A 22,948-nucleotide genomic window follows, 5' to 3' on the forward strand; every position below is an offset into this window, starting at 1 on the left:
GTGAGGGGCTTGTGTGAGCACGGCCGGCACTGCATGACATCAGCCGCCAGCCTGAACACACCAGCCTTCCGGGCAAGACCACTGAAAACTTCTAGAAAATAACAGTTACAAGCTGTAGAAAAACAAAGGCATCTTAAGGATAAATTTAAAAGGAATTCTTTCAAGGTAGTTTTGCAAAACTGGAGTCACGGCCACAAAGAGGTGTCCGTGGGGCCTGGACACGATGCCATCACGGCCACAGCACACACTTGTCACTGCTGTAACACGGGACAAAGGCACTGTCCACTCAGCCCATGCTAACAACTGGCTCCCAGGCCCCTGCTGGACAGTTTAGTCAGGTTGACTCTGAAGAAGAAAGGTTAGAACAAAAGGAGGAAACTCCCTCTTTTTAAATATTGGTTCTACAGAAGCTAGAAGGGATAACGTGCACATCACGGACACTGCTGCTGCACCTGACCTGTAACACATGCCTCATGTGACATGAAACCAGGCCATAAGGAGAGTCAGCAAGACACATGGCTTTGTACACAAGCAAGACTTTACAACTCAGCTGACGTGGAAAGAATCACTTAATTTAAAGACATACCTCTCCAACGGCATCATAAGAAGCACTACTTACATGGAACCATGTGAAGAGCTTCTCTGTCTGTAGGCAGCCCTGTAAACAGGTTAAAAAAATTATTATAACTGGAAATCATAGGTAGAAAATAACCCAAAGAATGATCTATCATCTTAGATATCAAGTCTTATCAAACTAAATAAATTTTTAAAAGAATGTAGTCATAAATCAGTTATTTGGAAGGAGAAAGGCAGTCTCCAAGAGAAAAAAATTCCATGAAAGGTGGTTAGATTCTAAACGGAGTCTGGAACTTAAAAGATACCAATAAACGGTCAGAGTCCAGGCTCCCCTGAACCCTGGCCCACAGTCCTAAACCTGATGGAAGTCTAGGGCAGCGTTGACCCCCAGACCCCTTTAAGTCTGTGGGGAGCAATAAGGAGAAGACCACGATGAGGTGTAGGTAGGACCCCCCACCCAGATGCCCACCCACATGGTCTCAGTTCCAAGTCTGAAGAGTGCTCTGCCCAGACAGCAGGACCTCCGAGCCCGGCCTGTGCAGACTCTACGGGCAGGTAAATAGCTCTGCCAGAGCCTCCTCCAGGCAGCCCAGAGGCGTCTGTCCAGTGAGGACTGAAGACCAGGCGAACGTTAGACACATCCACTTCCAGCCATGACAGAAGAGGAGGAACCAGAAGAGGAGGAACTCTCCAGCCTCAAACAATGAAGAGCCAGCCAAAAGACATGAGACAAGGGTGTTCAGACGTGGGACAACAGGGAGCACAGGACAATGACTCCGAGGGAGGAAACGCATGTGATGCATCCTGGTTGCCCAGCCTACAGCTCTGGGAGGGTTATGAGGCCACAGTGCAGGAAGAGGGAACCTAGGCAAACCTGGGGGAGTCCTGAGATGAGGAAACAGCTGAGGTTCAACGAGGCAATAGCGGCGAGAATCAGCAGGGCAGAGGACCAGAAAGGAGAGAGCTGAGAAACGCTCCAGAGACGGGTGGGGGGGGTGGGGGTTCGCTTGGGTCGTTGCCAGGACACTGACCAGCGCGTGTGCCTGAGGCCAGGGAAGGCGCAGCAGCGAGAAGCAGGACAAAGGATCGTTGTGACTGCCGCAGCTCCAGGAACGGACCACACTCCCAACAGCCAGACTAGGGAACCTGTGACACGGGGGCCACTGGGCTTGGCACTTGGAAGAGCACAGCCCCAGTGGCAGGGGCACAGGAGCACCAGACTAAACTAGGTACTGCCTAACAATGCTCAACAACAAGCCACTGAAGGGTCTAAACTTTCCAAGTAACAAATACATTTGAAGAGGAAAGTTTAAAATATTTAAAAGGATACAGAGCCCAACAATATATAATCACGATGTCTTTCATTCATTTAAAAAATACCATGGATGCAAAGAAGCATGAGAATATATCTCATAATGAGGATAGTTGATCAGTAAGAAAAAGAACCAGAAAATTACCCAAGGAAATAATTAGCACATAAAGTCCTTAAAACAGCCATTATAAACACATTGTATATGTTCCAGAAGATAGAGGAAAGCATAACATGTAGGAGAGACATGAAAAGCATTTTTAAAAAGACCCAAATCAAACACCTAGAGATGAAAAATATATCTGAAATGAAAAATACACTAGATGGCATTAACATCACATTACACTAGAAAAGGAAAGATTAGTCAATGTGCAGACAAAACAATCCGTGCAGACAGAAATGATCTAAAATGAAACATAGGGAAAGACTCCCTCTTCCCTAAAAACACAGAAATATTTGTGTAATTTAAAACTCAGGGGGGAAGAACAGGATGGGACAAAAATGTATTTAAAGAAATAATGACAAAAACATTTTCAAAAATTGATGAAAATTATGAACTCATAAAGCCAAGAAGGTCAACAATCCCCAAGCAAAAGAAAACATGAAGAAAATCAAATCAAGTTACATCGTAATCAACTTACCCAAAGAGGAAATCTTAGAAGCAGCCAGAGAAAAAAGAACATTATGTACAGAGGGACAAACACAGACGTGGCGGACAAGGACTTCCCAGAAACAATGCAAGCCAGAAGTCAATGGGATGACATCTCTAAAGTAATGAAGGAAAAACTGTCAACCTGAAATACCATGAACAGTGAAAATAACTTTCAAACACAAAGACAAAATGAAGACTTTCTCTAATAAACAAAAGCTAAAATAATTCACCACCGACCCTTCTGAACTACAAGTAATATTAAAGTAAGTCCATCATACAAAAGAAAAATGATATCAGAAGGAAATCTAGATCTATAAAAAGAAATGAAAAGCACTGGAAACAAAATTCATGAATAAATATGAGCCTTTTTTCTTAATTTGTAAGATTGTTTTAAAAGATAATGGACTATTTAAAGCAAAAATAATGACGATGTATTGTGGGGTTTATAGCAGTGTAGAAGCAAAATGGCATGACACAGTAACATAAAGGCCACGACAAGTGAGATGGCAGATTTTAGGTTTTATACTGTAAGTGAACTAGTATAATATTAATTGAAGACAGACAGTGATAACTTAAGGATATATGCAACGAATCCCAAAGCAACTTCTAAAAACAAAGTGATATAGCTAATAAGTTAGTGAAGGTGATGAAAGTGATCATAAATAATACTCAACCCAAAATAAGTCAAAAAAAAAAAAAAGAGGATCTTATAGCAAATGGGACAAGTAGAAAACCAATAGCAAAATGATAGATTTAAATTCAATCATATCAATAATCATACTAAGTATAAGTGGTCTAAAACAACGTAGTGAGAATACAGAGACTTTTAAGATTGGATAAAAAACAGGACCTCACTATACAATATTTATAAGAAACCCACTTTAAAAATAAATATACAAATAGATTAAAATAAAAGGGATGGAAAAAGATGTACCATGCTAACCTTGATCAAAAGAAAGTTGGAATGGCTATATTAACATCAGAAAAAGTAGATGTCGGTGCAAAGAATATTATCAGAAGTATATAAAAAAAGGCATTACATACTAATAAAGGGGTCAAAACAACTAGACAGAAGGTCAGTAAAAGCTATAGGGAACTCAAACAACACTGTCACCCAGCTTCACATAACTGACATTTCTATGGCACTCCATACGATAACAACACAATATACATTCAAGTGTTGGTGAGGACATGGAGAAATAAGCACCTTCATATATTACTGGTGAGAACGTAAAACTGTACAGCCTCTGTGGAAAACAGTTTGCCAGTTCCTCACAAAGCAAAACACAGAATTATCATATGACTTGGCAATTCCACTCTTAGGTATACATCCAAAAGAACTGAAAAGAGAGAATCAAACAGATATTGTTCATAGCATCATTATTCACACTAGCCAAAATGCGGAAACAACCCAAATGTCCATCAATGAATGAATGGATAAACTAATTGTAATATGTCCAAACAATGGAATATTCTGTGGCCATAAAAAGAAGTGAAGTGCTGATACATGCTACAACTCAGATGAACCTTGAAAACAGTATGCTCAAAGAAAGAAGCCAGACATAAAAGGTCACATACTGTATGATCCCGTTTCCATGAAATACCCAGAGTAGGTAAATCCACAGAGATAGAAAGCAGGTTAGTGGTGTCCAGATGATGAGGAAAGGGGAATGTGGAGAGTGATTACTTAGTGGGTGTGGGGTGTTTCTCTGGGGTGATGAAAAAGTCTCAGACTTTGAAAAGTCTAAAACTGGGTGGTGGTTGCACAACACTGTTGAATTCACTGAATTGTACACTTTAAAATGATTAATTGTGTAGTATGTGAATTTCACTTCAGTAAAAAGAAAATAAATATAATATAATAAGGGAATGTTAGGAACTATTGCATGCCAATAAATTTAACAACTTAAATGGAATTCTTAGAACAATAAAGCTATCAAAACTCACTCAAGGAAAACCAGATAACTCTAAATGTATTCAAGTTAAAAACCTTCCCACCAAAAAAAAGAGCCAATCCAGATGGCTTCAATGGAAGAAACAATACCAATTTCTTAGTAACTTGTCCTGAAAATTGAATATAAGAGAACACTTTCCAAATCCTTCTATGAGACAAGAATTAACCTGATACCAAAACCAAAAAAAGACACTACAGGTAAACACGCCAATACTCCTCATAAATACAGAGGCAAAAACTCTTAAATTTTAGCATATCCAATCATACAATATAAAAAAAATACATCATGACAAAGTGGATTTCAATCCAGAAAAGCAATTGATTTTATACTAAAAAAAAAAAAAAAATCAAGATACAGGCAACCTCATTTTATTGCACTTCACTTTATTGCGCTTCACAGATATTGTGTTTTTTACAAATTGAAGGTCTGTGCAACCCTGCATTAAGTAAGTCTATCAGTGCCATTTTTGCAATAGCATTTGCTCACTTAATGTGTCTATGTCACATTTTGGTAATTCTTGCAATATTTCAAACCCTCCACCAGCATAAAGATTACAACTCGCGGAAGGTTCAGATGATGACTAGCATTTTCTAGCAATAAAATATTTTTAAATTAAGGTATCATTGCTTTTTAGACAGAATGCTATTGCACATTTAATAGCCTAAAGTATAGTATAAACATAACTTTTATATGCACTGGGAAACAGAAACAATTCATGTGACTTGCTTTATTTCAATATTTGCTTTATTTCTGTGGTCTGGAACCAAACCCACAGTATCTCTGAGGTATGCCTGAGACCGTTTATACGTGTGGACCATATAGACAGAAAAAAAGAAAAACTATATAATGATCTCAAAAGATACAGAAAAAGCATTTGACAAAATTCAATACCACTCATGAAAAAAAATCCTCACCAAACTTGGAATATAAGAGCACTTTTTGAACCTGATAAAGGACCTCCAGTAAAAACCTACACCTAACATCACACATATGGGTAAAAGACTGAATGCTTTCCCCTAAGATCAGGGACAAAGCAAGGATGTCCCCTCTTGGCACTTCTGTCCAACAAGATGTCAATTGCACCAAGCTGATCTATCTATTCAATGCAATCTCAATCAAAATCAGAGCAGGCTAAAACAAAGAAAATAAAACAGCCAAAACAACTTTGAAAAAGAACAAAATAGGAGAAGTTATTCCAAGATTTATTACAAAGCTACAGTCATAAAGATAAATAAATTGATCAAAGGAACAGAATAGCAAGTCCAGAAATAGTCCGCATGCTGTTAACCATGTTTTGTTTTGCTTTTTAACTTTTTGTGCTCTTGTGCTTTCACATCTGGGCCTTGCTGATTCAGGAGGAACAGCCCTCCCAGAGTTAGCCAATGTCTAGAGATAGGATAAACAACTCACCCTGGGGGCACCTTTCAAATACAAACCATCCAATTCAGAGCCCACAACCCAACCATGTCCTCTGTGGGGCCCTCACTCTCTGGGCCACTATCCACTTGACCTAATCACCCTAGAGTCAGGTACCAGACATCATGCTCATGGGCCTGCTGAAATTATTCAAACTAGCCAATCTTAAGTCTGCTGACCCTGCCTCACCTATTCTCTGACTCCTGACTGACCCTGGTGCTTCCCCATGTGGCCCTGAATGCCCCACCCTGCCTCCTGTTTCTAGGAGTATAAAGATCTGTGAGTATAAACTTCTTCCTTCATGCCAGTCATTTCCATATCTGCCTGTCTTACCGTTCCTGATTAAGTCAAATTCCAGGTTCCCTTAAAACACACAGATATATGGTCAATTGACTTCTGACAAAGGTTCCAAGGCAACTGAATGGGTAAAGGATACTCTTTTTAATAAATGGTGCTAGAACAACTAGATACCATATACAAAAAAGAAAAGGAAAAAAAAAGGACTTTGACATTTTCTTCACATCCGATACAAAATTAATTCAAAATATATCATAGACTTAAATGTAACAGCCAAAATGTAAAACTTTCAAAAGAAAGAATAAGAGAAATGAGAATAAAAATCTTACAGACCTCCAGTTTTACAAAGAATTCTTGAGTATGATACAAAAGACATGATGTATAAAAGAAAAAAACTGATAAGTGGCATGTCATGAAAATTTCAAACCTCTGATCTTCAAAATATACATAAAAATGATAAGTCAAGCTACAAACTAGGAGAAAATATTTGCAAAACAGGTACTCCATTAAGGACTGTATCCAGAATATATAAAGAACTCTCGAACTCAACAAGAAAAGAAACAACCTAATTTTTTAAATGGGCAAAATGTTTGATCAAATCCTTCACCAAAGAAGGCATGTTGATGGCAAATAAGCACATGAAAAGATAGGCTGGTGGGAAAAGAGGAAAGTATGTCATCCAGACCAGCCAGAACCCAGCACAGGAGTGGGGCATGCATGCAGGTCACATGGAGATACTCTTCCAAATCCTGACTGTCAAGATGGAAGAAATCTAAAGAGAGACAAACTTCCCAGAGGGAGACAGTGCACCAGGGACAGGAAGCCCAGGTTGGATCAAGTGCGCCCAGCAGCTTTCGATGCACAGAGGGGAGGAAGCACAGGGCCCCGGGAAAGTGAGCAGGGTGGGCACTGCCAAGGCCTCAGAGTGCACAGCAGGGGCTGGGGCAAGAGCACTGGACCGCCTCGGGCAGCTCCAGCCACAGGCTCCTCTCCACTGACTACACTCACTTCCCCAGGTGAACCTACGCAGTCTGTAGCCTCAAACACTCTTTCTCCTCTTAATGATGACTCGGGGTAGTGCTGGTGGTCTCACACCGGGACACCCTTGGAACTGCAGATCCTCAGGATCTGCTCACGGTCCCATTTTTTGCTAAATGGGAACGCACACCATGACAGATCTCGATAAAGGAAGAAGAGCGAATGCCACTGCTTTTACCCAAAACTAAATAGGCCATAGCAAAGATCTGACTTCAAGAGGACCAAATTTCCCCAGACTGGGGGATGGAGTGTCTCATTAACTCACCCCCTCCAACAGAGCACTTTCAGAGTCCTGCAGTGCCATCAAGAAGTCGGGGTAACTAGAGTTTAAAAGAGCTTCTGGGGGGAGGATGGGCAAGGATGATTCAGCTTCATTCCTATCACAGAATCCACCAATTCAATTACCGTTTCTAAGTAATTACACTCCTGGTGATGGTCTCAGCAGAAAAGAGAAGGAGGCAGCCAGGGGTTGAACTTCTTTACTCCTCCACATCAAAAACTAGCATCTCAAGGCCAATGCATGGTGGTGACATGATCACCAAGGAACGCAGAGGCCAAGAGCCCGGGAGCCCCTTGCCTGACCTCTGGCCTCGCATCATCCTGCACGCCGTGCCAGGCGTGCTCCCTGGCCTGCGAGAGCAGGTTTTCACCCGTCCCCACACCCGACTGCAAATTTCCTCCGCTTAGAAGTTCAGTGTCATGCTCACAGCAGCCACCCACATCCCGGGATGAGGTAATTTTTTGTTTCATTTCCCTATTTACGATAGATCACACTCGATGTATATGAATACAGATATGCACACCCATGTTTCAGTCTTTTTAAGTTATGCTGATGGGCTTTATTCACTACCAACTTGCAAGAATTGACAAAAGGATTTTGTTTCAATCTCAGTACAGGGACTTATTAAATTAAAATTTTAAACTTTCTTATTTTTACTCTCTCAGTTTTCTGAGTGGGTCACTCTCATTACCAGAATCAGACACAAGAAATCTGCTTGGCCTTTCACCAGGGTATTGAAGTTGCCTAAAGTACATCTACTAGACTTTCTAGACAACTCCCTGAATACAAGCGTTTGACTCAGTGGTAGAGAGTCAGTTGTGCATGCCCCTGCCCTGGACCTCCCCGGGAGTGCAGGTGCTGAGCAACAGCAAGTCCTGGCAGGGACAGAAGCCATGTGCTCAGCCCTGCTCTTTACGACAACAATTTTAGATCCTCGCAGGACATGTGCTTATTCTCTGTGCAGAAAATTTAGAAAGTGCAGAAAAGCACAAGAGACATATTTAAAAGTACTTCCAATTCCCAGACAGAAGCACTGACAGCAGTAGAGTATATTTTCTCCTGGTAGTTTCTCATTGTAACATGCATGTACATATACTTCTTTAAAAATGAGACAGATTACATATGTTTTCAGAACAACGTACTATATTTGTCTGTAATATTTGCAGAAAATGTTCATAACAGCTTGTTTTAGCTTTTAATACTGTTTACTGATATTCAAAGAAACATGTCTATGAAAATCAAACTTATCTATTATTTGAAATTACTTGCGTTGCTTTTATGCTTAGAACGATGTTTCTGCATATCAAAGATCAGACTAATTTTCACATAATTCTTCTCTAATATAAAAAATCTTATTTCTCCTATGACTATAAAAGCAGTGTATGTTCATTTAGGAAAATTTAGAAAATTCAGAAATGTGTGAAATCAGGTTTCAGCTGTGATCCCAGTTCTCAGAAATAGACACCATAAACCTTTGGTTGTACCTCCTTGAGGCCTTTAAAATACACACACACACACACATACACACACACACACACACACACACACACCTATATTTTATATCAAATATGCTGTTTTTACCTGTGTCTTGACTTCATATTCTGGGCTCATTTTTCCATGTCATGAATCATTCCTATAAACACTAAATGCTGCCTAACATTCTACTATGTGTAGAAGTACAATAACTGATTTACTAAATCATCTGTTATTGGGCATTTGGGGTGCTTCCAATTGTTAATTATTTAAATTAATGATGTAATGAACATCCTCTGTCCATAAATGTAATGCTTATCTGATTGTTTCCTGAAGATAAGTGCTTAAGAGTAGCATTTTAAGCCAGGTGCCTAAATGCTTTTAAAGCTTGTGATACACAAGGACAAAGGGCCCTCCAGAAACTGTCTCCCTTCAGTCACTTTCTGAGACACAAAATACTGACGTCTCAGAGTCTAGTCTCTGTGATTCCTTGCCAAAACTCCTTTGTATAAACCTTCTCAAGATATATGCCGACAGGACGGTCAGAGAATGATATGTACGCGTTTGTCCACTAATAGGGAGGTTTGGCACCTTTTCGTGGTTGTTGGTATCTGTGTCCCTTTTGTAAACCACCTACTCAGTAGTCACCAGCAAAGCATCTAGATGAGAGTCAATGGAACACATGGGGATCATAAAAAAGGACACATAACTAATTTATGGCCAAAGATTCAACAAATTTAAGTAAATATATTGTAGAAAATAAGAAATTCAGGTGTTTTAAATATTAGAATTAAAATTTTTAATGACCTAATAGTAATCGAATTAAATTGAGAAGGAATCAATGTGAACTCAGGGCCACCACAAATACTTAAGTGTAGCCCTGGAGTCAAGATTTTAGCCTCTAACACTACTTTCCACAAAAAGAAAAAAAAAAAATTCTTTGCTGTTTGTTTCTATGACTTAAGGCAGAAGATAGCAGAGGGCCTGAAACTGACAAATGACTCAAGAAAAAATAGAAAATCTGAATAGAGATAGATATAGATATAGACAATATAGTATAGATGATATACAGGTAGACATTTCAATGGAAGAGAATTAAGAATCTAGAAGAGGGAAGTTTATAGCTATACAAGCCTACGCCAAGAAGCAACAAAAATCTGAAATAAACAACCTATCCTTATACCTAAAGGAAGTAGGAGAAGAAGAACAAACATAATTCAAAGTTATTAGAAGGAAAGAAATAATAAAGCTCAGAGCTGAAATAAATGAAGTAGAGACAAAAAAAAAAAAAAGATCAATGAAACTAAGAGCTGGTTCTTTGAAAAGATAAACATAATTGATAAACCTTTAGCCAGACTCATCAAGAAAAAAGAGAGAAGGGTCCAAATGCATAAGATCAGAAAAGAAACTAGAGAAGTTACAACTAACACCACAGAAATACAAAGGATCCCAAGAGACTACTATGGTCAACTAAGTGCCAATAAAATGGACGACCTAGAAGAAATTGACTAATCCCTAGAAACGTGCACTCTCCCAAGGCTGAACCGGGAAAATATGAGCAGGCCAATTTCCATTAATGAAACTGAATCAGCAATTTAGAGAAACTCCCAACAAACAGAAGTCTGGGCTAGACAACTTCACAGGTGGATTTCCCAAACACTTAGAGAAGAGCTAACACCTATCATTCTCAACCAATTCCAAAAAATTGCAGAGGAAGGAACACTTCCAAACTCATTCAATGAGGCCAGTATCACCCTGATACCAAAACCAGACAAAGACATCACCAAAAAAGAAAATTACAGGCCAATATCACTGATGAACACAGATGCAAAATCCTCAACAAAATATTAGCAAACCAAATTCAACAATGCATTAAAAGGATCATACACCATGATCAAGTGGGATATATCACAGGGATGCAAAGATGGCTTAAAATCCAGAACCAATCAATGTGATACACCACATCAACAAATTGAAGAATAAGAATCACATGATCATCTCAATAGATGCAGAAAAAGCTTTTGACAAAACTCAACATCCAATTATGATAAAAACTCTCTACAAAGTAAGTAGAGAGAGAAAATATCTCAACGTAATAAAGGTCATATATGACAAACCCACAGCTAACATCATACTCAACAATGAAAAGCTGAAAGCATTTGCTCTAAGATCAGGAACAAGACAAGAATCCCATTCTCACCACTTTTATTCAACATAATATTGGAAGTGCTAGCCACAGCAATCAGACAAGAAAAAAAAAATCAAAGGAATCCAAACTGGAAAGGGAAAAGTTAACTCTGTTACTGTTTGCAGACGATATAATGTTATACATAGAAAATCCTAAAGATGCCACCAAAAAACTACTAGAATTCAAGAATGAATTCAGTAAAGTTTCAGAATACAAATATACAGAAGTCTGTTGTGTTTCTATACACTAGCAATGAATTATCAGAAAGAAAAATTAAGAAAACAACCACATTTACAATCAAATCAAAAAGAATAAAATACCTAGGAATAAATCTAAGGAGGTAACTGACCTGTACTCAGACAACTATGACACTGATGAAAGAAACTGAAGATGACACAAACAGATGGAAAGATATACAGTGCTTATGGGTTGGAAGAATTAATATTGTTAAAATGACCATGCTACCCAAGGCAATCTACAGATTCAATGCATTCCCTATCAAAATATCAATGGCATTTTTCACTGAACTAGAGCAAATAATCCTAAAATTTGTATGGGAACACAAAAGATCCCGAATAGCCAAAGCAGTCTGAAGAAAGAAAAACAGAACTCGGAGTAGCATGCTTCCTGATTTCAGACTATACTACAAAGCTACAGTATTCAAAACAGTATGGTACTGGCACAAAAATAGACATAAATATCAATGAAACAGAATAGAGAGCCCAGAAATGAACCCACACTTACATGGGCAATTACTCTACGACAAAGAAGACAGAATATATTGTACAATGGGGAAATGACAGTCTCTTCAACAAAAGGTGTTGGGAAAACTGGACAGCTACATGCAAAAGAAACAAACTTGACTACTCTCTCATACCATGCACAAAAATAAATTCAAAATGGATTAAAGACTTAAATGTAAGACCTGAGACCATAAAACTTCTAGAATAAAACAGGCAGTACACTCTTTTACATCATCTTACTAATGTTTTTTTTGGATATGTCTCCTCAGGCAAGGAAAACAAAAGCAAAAATAAACAAATGGGACTACATCAGACTAAAAAGCTTTTGCACAGTGGAGGAAACTATCAACAAAATGAAAAGGTCACCTACTGAATAGAAGAAGATATTTGCAAATGATATTAATATGTCTGATAAGGGGCTAATATCCAAAATAGATAAGGAACTCATACAACTCAACATCAAAAAAACTCCAAACAACCTGATTAAAAATTGGGCAGAGTTTCTGAATAGACAATTTTCCAAAGAAGACATACAGATGGCCAACAGGCACATGAAAATATGCTCAACATCACTCATCACCATAAAATCAAAACCACAATGAGATATCACCTCATATCTGTCAGAATGGCCATTATTAAAAAGACAACAAATATCAAGTTGGCAAGGATGTGGAGAAAAAGAAACCCAAGTACATTGTTGGTGTAATGTAATGTAATGTTGGTGTAATGTAAATTGGTGCAGCTACTGTGGAAAACAGTATGGAGGTTCCTCAGAAAATTTAAAATAGAACTACCATATGATCCAGCAATTCCACTCCTGGGTATTTATCCAAAGAAAACAAACTCACTAATTAGAAAAGATATATGCATCCCACGTTCATTGCAGCATTATTTACGATAGCCAAGGTATGGAAGCAGCCTAAGTGCCCATCAATAGATGAATGGATAAGGAAGATGTGGTGTATATACACAATGGAATATTATTCAATCATAAAAAAGAATGAAATCTTTCTGTTTGCGACAGCATTGACAGACCTAGAGGGTATTATGCTAAGTTAAAAAAGTCAGACAGAGAAAGACAAATATTGTATGATTTCATTTATATGTGGAATCTCAAAAAATGAAATAATTGAACAAACAAACAGAAACAAAATTATAGATACAGAGAACAAACAGGTGGTTGCCACAGGGGAGGAGGGTAAGGAGAGGAGAGAAATAGGTGAGGAAGATTAAGAGGTACAAACTTCCAGTTGCAAAATAAATGTCACAGATATGAAATGTACAGTGTGGGGAATGTAGTCAATAATTATGTATATCTTTGTATGGTAACATATCATAACTAGATTTATTATGGTAATCATTTTGAAATGTATAGAAATATAGAGTCACTATGTTATGTAACAGGAATTAACATAGTGCTGTAGGTCAATTATATTTCAGAAACAAACTCATAGAAAAAGAGATCAGATTTGTGATTACCAGAGTCAGGGGACGGGGAGGGAGAATTGCATGAAGGCAGTCAAAAGATACAAACTTCGGGGGGGTGGGATGAACTGGGCGATTGGGATTGACATATATACACTACTGACACTCTGTATAAAATAGATAACTAATGAGAACATACTGTATAGCACAGGGAACTCTACTCAACAATCTGTGGTGACCTAAATGGGAAGGAAGTCCAAAGAGGAGGGGATAGATGTACACATACAGCTGCTTCACTTTGCTGTACAGCAGAAGCTAGCACAACATTGTTAAGCAACTATACTCCAGTGAAAATTAATTTTTTAAAAAAATACAAACTTCTAATTATAAGATAAATAATTACTAGGGATGTAATGTACAACATGATAAATATAATTAACAGTGATGTATGTTATATATGAAAGTTGTTGAGAGTAAATCCTAAGAGTTCTAATCACAAGGAAAAAAATATTTTTATTTCTTAAATTTTGTATCTGTATGAAATGATGGATGTTCACTAAACTTATTGTGATAATTATTTCATGATGTATGTAAGTCAAATCATTATGCTGTATACCTTAAACTTGCACAGAACTGTATGCCAATTTTATCTCAATAAAACTGGAAGAACAATAAATAAATAATAAACATTTTAAAATAAATATAAAAAAAATTGCAAATCACACACACAAAAAAGAAAAAGAAATTGGACTTGATCAAAATTAAAAAGTTTTGTGCAAAAAAAAAAAAAGTTTTGTGCTTCAAAGTAGTCTATAAATAAAGAAAGGGAAAATACAAGCCACAAAATGGGAGAAAATTTCTACAAATCTGATAAGGGACTAGCATCCAGAATATATAAAGAATTCTTACAACTCAACACTAAAAAAGACACGTAACTCAATTAAACAATGGGCAAAGGATTTGAATATACATTTCCCGAGAGAATGTATATAAATGGCCAATAAGCAAGTGAAAAGATTTGAAACATCATTAGTCATTAGGGTAACACAAATCAAAATCACAATGATATACCACGTCACACCTACCGGAATGGCTACAATCAAAAAGACTGACAATAACAAGTGTTAGTGAGGATATGCAGAAATTGGAACCCTCATGCAATGTTGGTGGGAATGCAAAATGGTGGAGCCATTTTGGAAAACACTCTGGCAGCTTGTCAAAAAGTTAAATATATTGTTGCCCTGTGACTCAGCAATTTCACTCCTTACTTAAGAGAATTAAAAATATACATTCATACAAAAACCTGTACATCAAGTTCATAACAGCATTATTCACAAGAGCTACAAAACAGAAACAACCCCGATCCATCAGTGGATGGAAGGGTAAACAAAATGCTCTATCCATAGAATGGAATATAATTCAGCCATAAAGAGGAATAAAGTACTAATACATGCTACAACATAGATGAACCTTGGAAATATTATGCTAAGTGAAAAAATCCAGACACAAAATATCATGTACTGTATGACTCCATTTACATGAACTGCCCAGAATGGGCAAATCCATAGAGACAGAAAGTAGATTAATGGTATTGAGGCACTGGGGAAGGGAGAATGGGAGGTGACTGCTAATGGGTACGAGGTTTCTTTTTGGGTTGTAGAAAATGTTCTGAAATTAGACAGTGGTGATAGTTGCACAGCTCTGTGGATACACCAAAAACCACTCAATTATCCACTCTAATGAAGTGAATTTTATGGTATGTGAATTAAATCTGAAATCAAAAAATAAACATAATGGGCCATGAAGAATAAAGAGTTGTCAACATTTTGCTTTATTTGCTTCAGATCTCTATTTAAAATGAAACACAATCTAAAGATGACACACCATCATTCACATTCAGGTGTTTATACCTTTACTGGCTATGTAAATATCCAAAAACAAAGATACCATACAGCACCCATACTTTTCTAGCTTGGTTTTTCACAGTCAGCATTGTTACTGAGATTTATGCATCCTGATATACAAAGATCTAATTCATTCATTTTAATGCTGAATAACTTTTGACTGTGTGAACAAAACAAATGTCTGGGTCCACTTACTGAGGCCAATTAGGTAGTTTCCACTGTTTTGTTACTACAAACACTGTAGGACCACATCCTCAGGTACTCGTGACATCTTCTAGAGCAAATGCTGAAAATGGCATTGGTGGGTCATATTGTGTGCACATTTTCAACTTTACTAATGTAACCAAATTGGTCTCCAAAGTGGTTATACCAACCTGTACTCTCAAGAGCAAGGTGTAAGAGTTCCCATTTACCCACAGCTCACCGATACTTATTAATTGACTTCATGCTTGCAGATCAGATGAATAAGAAATGGTCTCGGGCTTCCCTGGTGGCGCAGTGGTTGAGAGTCCGCCTGCCGATGCAGGGAACACGGGACCGTGCCCCGGCCCGGGAAGATCCCACATGCCGCGGAGCGGCTGGGCCCATGAGCCATGGCCGCTGGGCCTGTGCATCCAGAGGCTGTGCTCCGCAACGGGAGAGGCCACAACAGTGAGAGGCCCGCGTACCGCAAAGAAAAAAAAAAAAAAGGTCTCTCATTGTTTTAATTCGTATTTCATGGATTACTAGAAAAATCAGTTTTCATACATTTATAACCTTTACGATTTCCTCATTTTGAATTTTTTATAGCCTTTATCCATTGTATGCTTTTTCTTTCTAGATCTTTGATATTAATCCTTTTCAAGTTATATGACTTTCAAATGTATCCTCCTGCCTGTAGTGTGTCTTTTAACTCTATAATTATCTTCCACCATACAGATGATTCCCTATTTCACATAGACAAATAAACCAGTCTTTTTCCTTACAGTTGGTGCTTGGTTTAAGAAATTCGTCTTCACCCAGATGTCAAAGATAATCTTCTGTCTTCTATAAATTTTAGTTCTGCTTTTCACACTCAGGATTTGATTCCGTCTAGAATTCAGTCTCATATATGAAGCATGAGGTATGGATCTAATTTTATCTTTACATATAGGCAGAAGATTATCCCAGCAATACTTATGAAACGATCCATCCTCTGCCCGTGGACTTGTAATGCAACCTCCGGCATTATGAGTTCCTTTGGGTGTGGGCGTGTGGGGGAGTGTGGACGCGGGTGGGTGTGGGTGTAGCTGGGTGTGTGGGTATGTGGGTATGTGTAGGTAGGTGGGTAGGTGTGGGTGCATGTAAGTGTGTGTGGAGGGGGGTTGTGAGTGTGTTCCCAACTCTGGTGCACTGGCATAGTTGCCTATCCCTGGTCTAATAATGCAGATCCTAAATGTTACACCTTTATAATAAGCTTTAACATCTGAAAGGGTTAAGTCCCTCTTATTTTTCTTCAAAAGTAATTAGTATTTTGGCTCCTCACTCTTTACCCGTAGTTTAGAGTCAGCATTTCAAAACTCATGAGAAGCCCTGTCAGGTTTTGCAGTTAATTGACAAATGTCATTTTAAAATATTGATTATTCACATTATTAACAAGATAGAGCTAATATTGTTTATGCCTTCTCTTTTCATTTTTTTTAACATCTTTATTGGAGTATAATTGCCTTACAATGGTGTGTTAGTTTCTGCTTTATAACAAAGTGAATCAGTTATACATATACATATGTTCCCATATCTCTTCCCTCTTGCGTCTCCCTCCCTCCCACCCTCCCTATCTCACCCCTCTAGGTGGTCACAAAGCACCGAGCTGATCTCCCTGTGCTATGCAGACCTAATGAAACTTAAAAGCTTTTGCACAGCAAAGGAAACCATAAACAAGACCAAAAGACAACCCTCAGAATGGGAGAAAATATTTGCAAATGAAGCAACTGACAAAGGATTAATCTCCAAAATTTACAAGCAGCTTATGCAGCTCAATAACAAAAAAAACCAAACAACCCAATCCAAAAATGGGCAGAAGACCTAAATAGACATTTCTCTTTTCATTTTTTGATCAATCTTACCAAGGGTTTGAAAATTTGTTTTTCTTTACAAACAGCCAGTTTTTTATTTTATTACTTATACTTTTCTTTGTTTCAAAAATTTCTGTTCTTACTGCTATAATTTCCTTCCTTCTACTTTCTTTTGCTCTCCTAACTTAACTTGGACACTTATTTGATCAATTTTGAGCCTTTAATCTTTTCAAACACATAACCCGCAGGATGTACATTTCTCTCAAGGTACTGCCACATGCTACAAGCCTTAATTTACATCGCTGGAGTCAGTCAAGCTGAATATTCCCATTGTCATTTCCACTTTAATCTGAACGATTTTTAGAGTTTCTTAAATGTCAAATATATAAACTTTCTTTCTCTGTGCTTTTATAATTGAACTCTGACTTAGCTTCATTTGGTCAGAGAACATAGCCTGAAAGAATGTGAGACTTACTTTATGACCAAATACAAAGTCAGATTTTGAAAATGCTTCACATGTATCAAGAACTTACATATTCCATAATGGCTGCATTTTTTTATATGACCAAGTGATAGAGCTTGTTCAAATCTTTTATTTATGTGTTTGTATTGGATCTAGCAATTCCTGAGAAAGGAACATTAAAGTAGCCTATATGATTGCAGATTTATCAATTTACCCTTGCAAATCAGACAATTTTCCTATATAATCTGAGTTTTAGTTATTACAAATATATAAATTTAGAATCATTCTGTCTTTATCAGAATGATAAATGATCTTTTTAATCTTATATTAAAAAACTTTCTGTCTTTACATGAGTTCATCTGACACTAACAGTCGACACCAGTTTTCGGTGCCTAGTATATTTACATTACATAAATTATCAAACTCTCTCCCAGATGATATTATTAAAAGCATTTGAGTGGATTTTGTATTGTATCACTTAAATCCAATCTTAAGAGCCTCATGTCCTCATCAACTCGCTGGGCACCCACCCTAAAACACAGGATGTGGGTTTGAGATAAGAAGTGAAGTCAGGGCGGCTCCAAGGCTTCAGCTCCAGCAACGAGACGTCGGGGCTGTGGTGGAAGCTCAAGAACTCAGCTTTGGACACGTGAAGTCTGAGATGCTTACAAGCCTCTTGCAAGTGGAGACGTCAAAGAGGCAGAGACAAACTAGTCCAAGGGTGACGGGGAAGCCTCAGTGTGCATTGTCAGAACAGAGAGCAGGTGAGACCCCAAAGGAGTGAGGGAAGTGGGGGCACCATCAGTCCCACGGAAGAGACTCAAGACACACAAGCGAGGGCAGCGCATTCCCGACAGGTGTGGAGGCCACCAGCCCTTCGGGGAAAAGATAAAGCAAGATGGCAAAACATGATACATTTACACCCTCCCAACCCCAAAACTGAGACACCATACAAACACAGTTGAAGTTTAACCATGTGGCCCTGGGCACGTCCCACCTGCAGCTGTCCTGGCAACAGGCCCCCTTCCCCAAGTGAACAAGGAGCACATAACACACAAAGGAAGAAAACAGAAATCTGGACGGAGCCAGGACAGTGGGCTTGGGAGGGGTTAAAGAATCAGATTGCGAAGAAAAGCATCTGCACACGACGACAGAGCGCCCGGGAGGACCCGGGGCTGAGCCGGCTCAAGGGCTGCTGCTGCCAGGTCATGTGGATCAGAAGTCACATGGCTGCCCATCTTTAGTGCCGTTCTCATTGCCACTGTCATCTCTAAGAGACCACCACCTAGGTAATACACACCCTCACCCCAAGGGCCCCTCATGAGAGGGCAGGATGGCAGCAGCCGATAGGGGTCCTGCTGAGCTATGTTCCAGAGAGGTCCGGCACGGGGCCCAGCAAGGGGCACAGCCTCGAGGAGCCCCCACTGTGCTGGGGGAGAGGATGCAGGGAGCCCCACATTAGGGGAGAGGACTCGCAGAGCCCTCATTAGCGGAGAGGACGTGGGGACCCGAAAGCCATAATGCAAGGTGGGCAAAAGTCTCCCGCCGCCCCCCACCTTGCCAAGGTAATATGCAGAGAGCTGCAGTATTCAAAAAGACACGATGCTTCCTCCTGGGCAGATAAGGAAAGCTGCGTGGATGGACGAGGCACGCTCTGCCAGGCCTGTGGGCAGCACTGAACACGCAGAGTTTACAAGGGCAGAGTCCTGACTGACGGAGAGCAAGGATAAGGTCAGGGCTCCGCCCAGTTTGGCTGGAACATAAACAAAGGGAAAAGGAGAAGGGGTGGGTTCAGCTAGAAACACAGGTTGCAGCCGAAGCCAGAGGACCCAGAATGTGTGGTGCAAGGGCTCGAGTGCCTTGACCTTTCCTGAAAGATGCAGGATGCCAAGGGCAACTTCTGATCAGTGGTGGCATGTTGAAATCTGGAATTATATTACTATTGGAGGAATTTCCTAAAGTCTAGATAAAACGTTCATCGGCAAACTCCACGCAGTGCTAGAAGACAACCTGTGTATTTCACTGCAAAGGCAGCAATATTTCAACATAAATTATATAGAAGTAACTCTCACTAAAATGGATCTTCATAATCAGTATATGAATGTAGATTTCGGAAACAGTTCAAGCGAATAAAATGCTGACCACAAACCAATGTTCACACTGTCAATAGAAGACTTGGAAACAAATCATTTGGAAAAGAAAGAGTTCACGGCCATCCCCCCTTATCCGCAGTAGATACGTTCCAAGACCCACAGTGGATGCCTGAAGTCATGATAGTAGTGAACCCTTTGTATACTATGTTTTTTCCTAAACATACAGACCTATGATAAAATTTAATTTATAATTTAGGCACAGTAAGAGATTAATAATAATAACTAATAGCCTCTCCAGTAATTTTTATATTTTTCAGCCCAAACCTATTCCTGAATCTGTGTAACAATCCTTCACTTGCAGTAAATGGCTGGTGTCGCTCATTTCGGGGGATCCCTTGCTGAAGGCTTCGTACAAGCATCATGCTTTCTGGCCCAACGATTGGAACGCGTTTTCTATTCTTGTCTTTCACCCACAAACTTAATGCCTTTTCCATGTTACCTAAGCACTTAGCATGCACTGTGGCCGTAACTTTTGCGGTTTGAAGTGTGACAGCAAAACTAGCATGAATTTCTTTTTCCTTCTTCACAATTTCACGGGTAGAAGATTCTTTCTCACCGTAGATCTTAGCAACCTCAGCATACGATTTTTTTCTTTCCTTATTAAGATCAGAACTTTCACCTTTTCACTTAAAGGAAGCACTTTACAGCTTCTGTTTGGCATATCTGAATTGCCAGCATCACTACTCTTGTGCTTTGGGGCCAGTATTAAGTCAAATAAGGGTGACTCGAACACAAGCACTGCGATACTGCGACAGCCCACCTGATAACAGAGAGGGCTACTAAGTGACTGAAGGGCGGGACACGCTGGACAAAGGGGTGATCCATGTCCCAGGCAGGATGCAGCAGGACAGTACAAGATTTCATCACACTACTCAGGTTCATAAAATGACGAATTGTTTATTTCTGGAATTTTCCATTTCATATTTTTGGACCTCAGGTAACTGAAACTGAAAAGCAGAACGGCAGATAGCGGGGGCTACTGTATTTGCAGGTGGTAGAAGAGAGTCAGTCTTCAGAATTGGCTCACCAAATGAAAAACAGCAAAATTGCAACTTTGGGGAACTTAGGGAATTGCAAATTAAAACAATGAGATACAACTACACACCTTTTAGAATTATTAAAATCTAAAAAAACCCGACAGTACCAAATGCTGGCAAGGAAGCAGAAAACCACTCTCATTCATTTCTAGTGGGACTAAACACAGTCTTGCCGTGTGATCTAGCAATTGTGCTCCCTGGCATTTGCCCAAGTGAGTTGAAAACTTAATGTCCAAAAAAACCCTGCACACAAATGTTTATAGCAGCTTTATTCATAACCACCAAAAGCTGGAAGCAACAAAAACATCTTTCAATAGGTGAACAGATAAGCCACGGTACATTAGTACAATGGAATATTATTCAGCAATAAAAAGAAATGACCTATCAAGTGACACATACACACAAAATAGATGAATTTTAAATACACATTGCGAAGTGAAAGAAGCCAGTCTGCCTAAGCTACATACTGCATGATTCTAACTATATAACATTCTGGAAAAAGCACAACTGTAGAGATGGTAAACAGATCAGCAGTTATCTGGGGCTCGCGAAAGAGAATGAAGAGGTGAAGCACATGAGATTCTTAGGGCAGTGAAACTATTATGTATCGTGCTGTAATGATGACTACAAGACAGTAAGCATTTGTCAAAAGCCACATAACTTGACAGCACAAAAAGTAAGCCTTAATGTACGCAATTTAAAAGAAGCATTTAGGAAGTCAGGATAATCCCAAGAGGGAATGTGGAATGTGACAAAAGACTTCAACAGTGCTGCAAATGTCTGAAACAGCCCCCCTGAAGGGGATGGGGAATAAGGTGCTGGTGTGAGTAACTCTGGAAATGAGTGGAGTCTGTAAGAGAAAAGGCAAAGGGACTGTACTTGAGGCTGCGCTCTAGTTGATAAAGCTGTTTTCCAAGGGATGAAAGTTGACAGTTCTGATACTGCTGAGCATGTGTGATGGAATTAAGCCATTAAGTAAGTGGATGGGATGGTGGGAGCCAGGTGTCTCCTTGTTTGAGGGGCAGGTTACACCTAAGGAAGGGGATGAGGCTAGAACAACCCATATGCTGGGTGAACTGGAGCTGGAAATGTCAGCATGAACTGACGTTTAGCTTAATACAGATACAGATGGTTACCTATGGAAGTATTTATAGATATGTCTGGATACACAGGTTAATATGTACACACATCTCCCCTGTGCTGTCATCCAGGAGTGCCTAGAAGTAACCATACCTGAGTAGCAACATCCACATCAGCCCCCAGACACTGGATTCTTATACCATTTTCTGATCAAAGGTACCAGGCTCCTGGTTTCTAGGACAGGGGCAGGATCCACACGACATGAGCCTGGAGCACCTTGCAGTACCAGAAAGGAAAGATATGCTTAAAAACAAAACAGAGGGCTTCCCTGGTGGCGCAGTGGTTGAGAGTCCGCCTGCCGATGCAGGGGACACGGGTTCATGCCCCGGTCCGGGAAGATCCCATATGCCGCGGAGCGGCTGGGCCCGTGAGCCATGGCCGCTGAGCCTGCGCGTCCGGAGCCTGTGCTCCGCAACGGGAGAGGCCGCAACAGAGAGAGGCCCGCGTACCGCAAAAACAAAAAACAAAAACAAAACAAACACACGCACTCAATGATGAGAGCATATCAAAGAGACACAAGAACCAGTGAACGAATTCCCATTGGCCAAAACTGGAACAATCTGAGCAATAAAATAAAGTAGCACAGGACTCTAAACCAAAGGCTAAATAAATACCCACGGGTCCAAACGGACATAAATTAGTGATTGATAAGGAAACGGGGAGAAGAGGGAATCTGCTCTGTGGGAGAATCCACGTGGTTCTGCAGACACTCCGTCCTCGGGGAGCATCCCCCCACCTTGGGTGTGGGGTGTGCACGGCAACCTCCTTCCAGAGGACAGCGGGGAAGGGGAGAGTAGCTGCACAGCGGAGAGACCTGATAGACACACCTGCGCCAGGTGACCAAGGTCAGCGTCCACGGTGCAGGT

The 22,948-nt window shown here is 39.7% G+C and overlaps 1 protein-coding gene across 4 annotated transcripts in view; it reads right to left on the minus strand.

Moving 5' to 3' along the window:
- The window catches only part of PCBP3 (poly(rC) binding protein 3), a 213,571-nt gene that overhangs the window by 127,947 nt on the left and 62,676 nt on the right, over nt 1–22,948 (minus strand). For all 4 annotated transcript variants that reach the window (XM_029214237.1, XM_029214236.1, XM_029214233.1 and 1 more), the window contains exon 2: nt 620–658. The gene's annotated coding sequence lies outside the window, so the exon portion shown is untranslated. The remainder of the gene's footprint in view (nt 1–619; nt 659–22,948) is intronic.

The sequence above is a fragment of the Monodon monoceros genome, unplaced genomic scaffold, assembly GCF_005190385.1.
Source record: "Monodon monoceros isolate NGI ecotype Baffin Bay Population unplaced genomic scaffold, NGI_Narwhal_1 Super_Scaffold_11, whole genome shotgun sequence".
In the NCBI taxonomy this organism is placed as follows: domain Eukaryota; kingdom Metazoa; phylum Chordata; class Mammalia; order Artiodactyla; family Monodontidae; genus Monodon; species Monodon monoceros.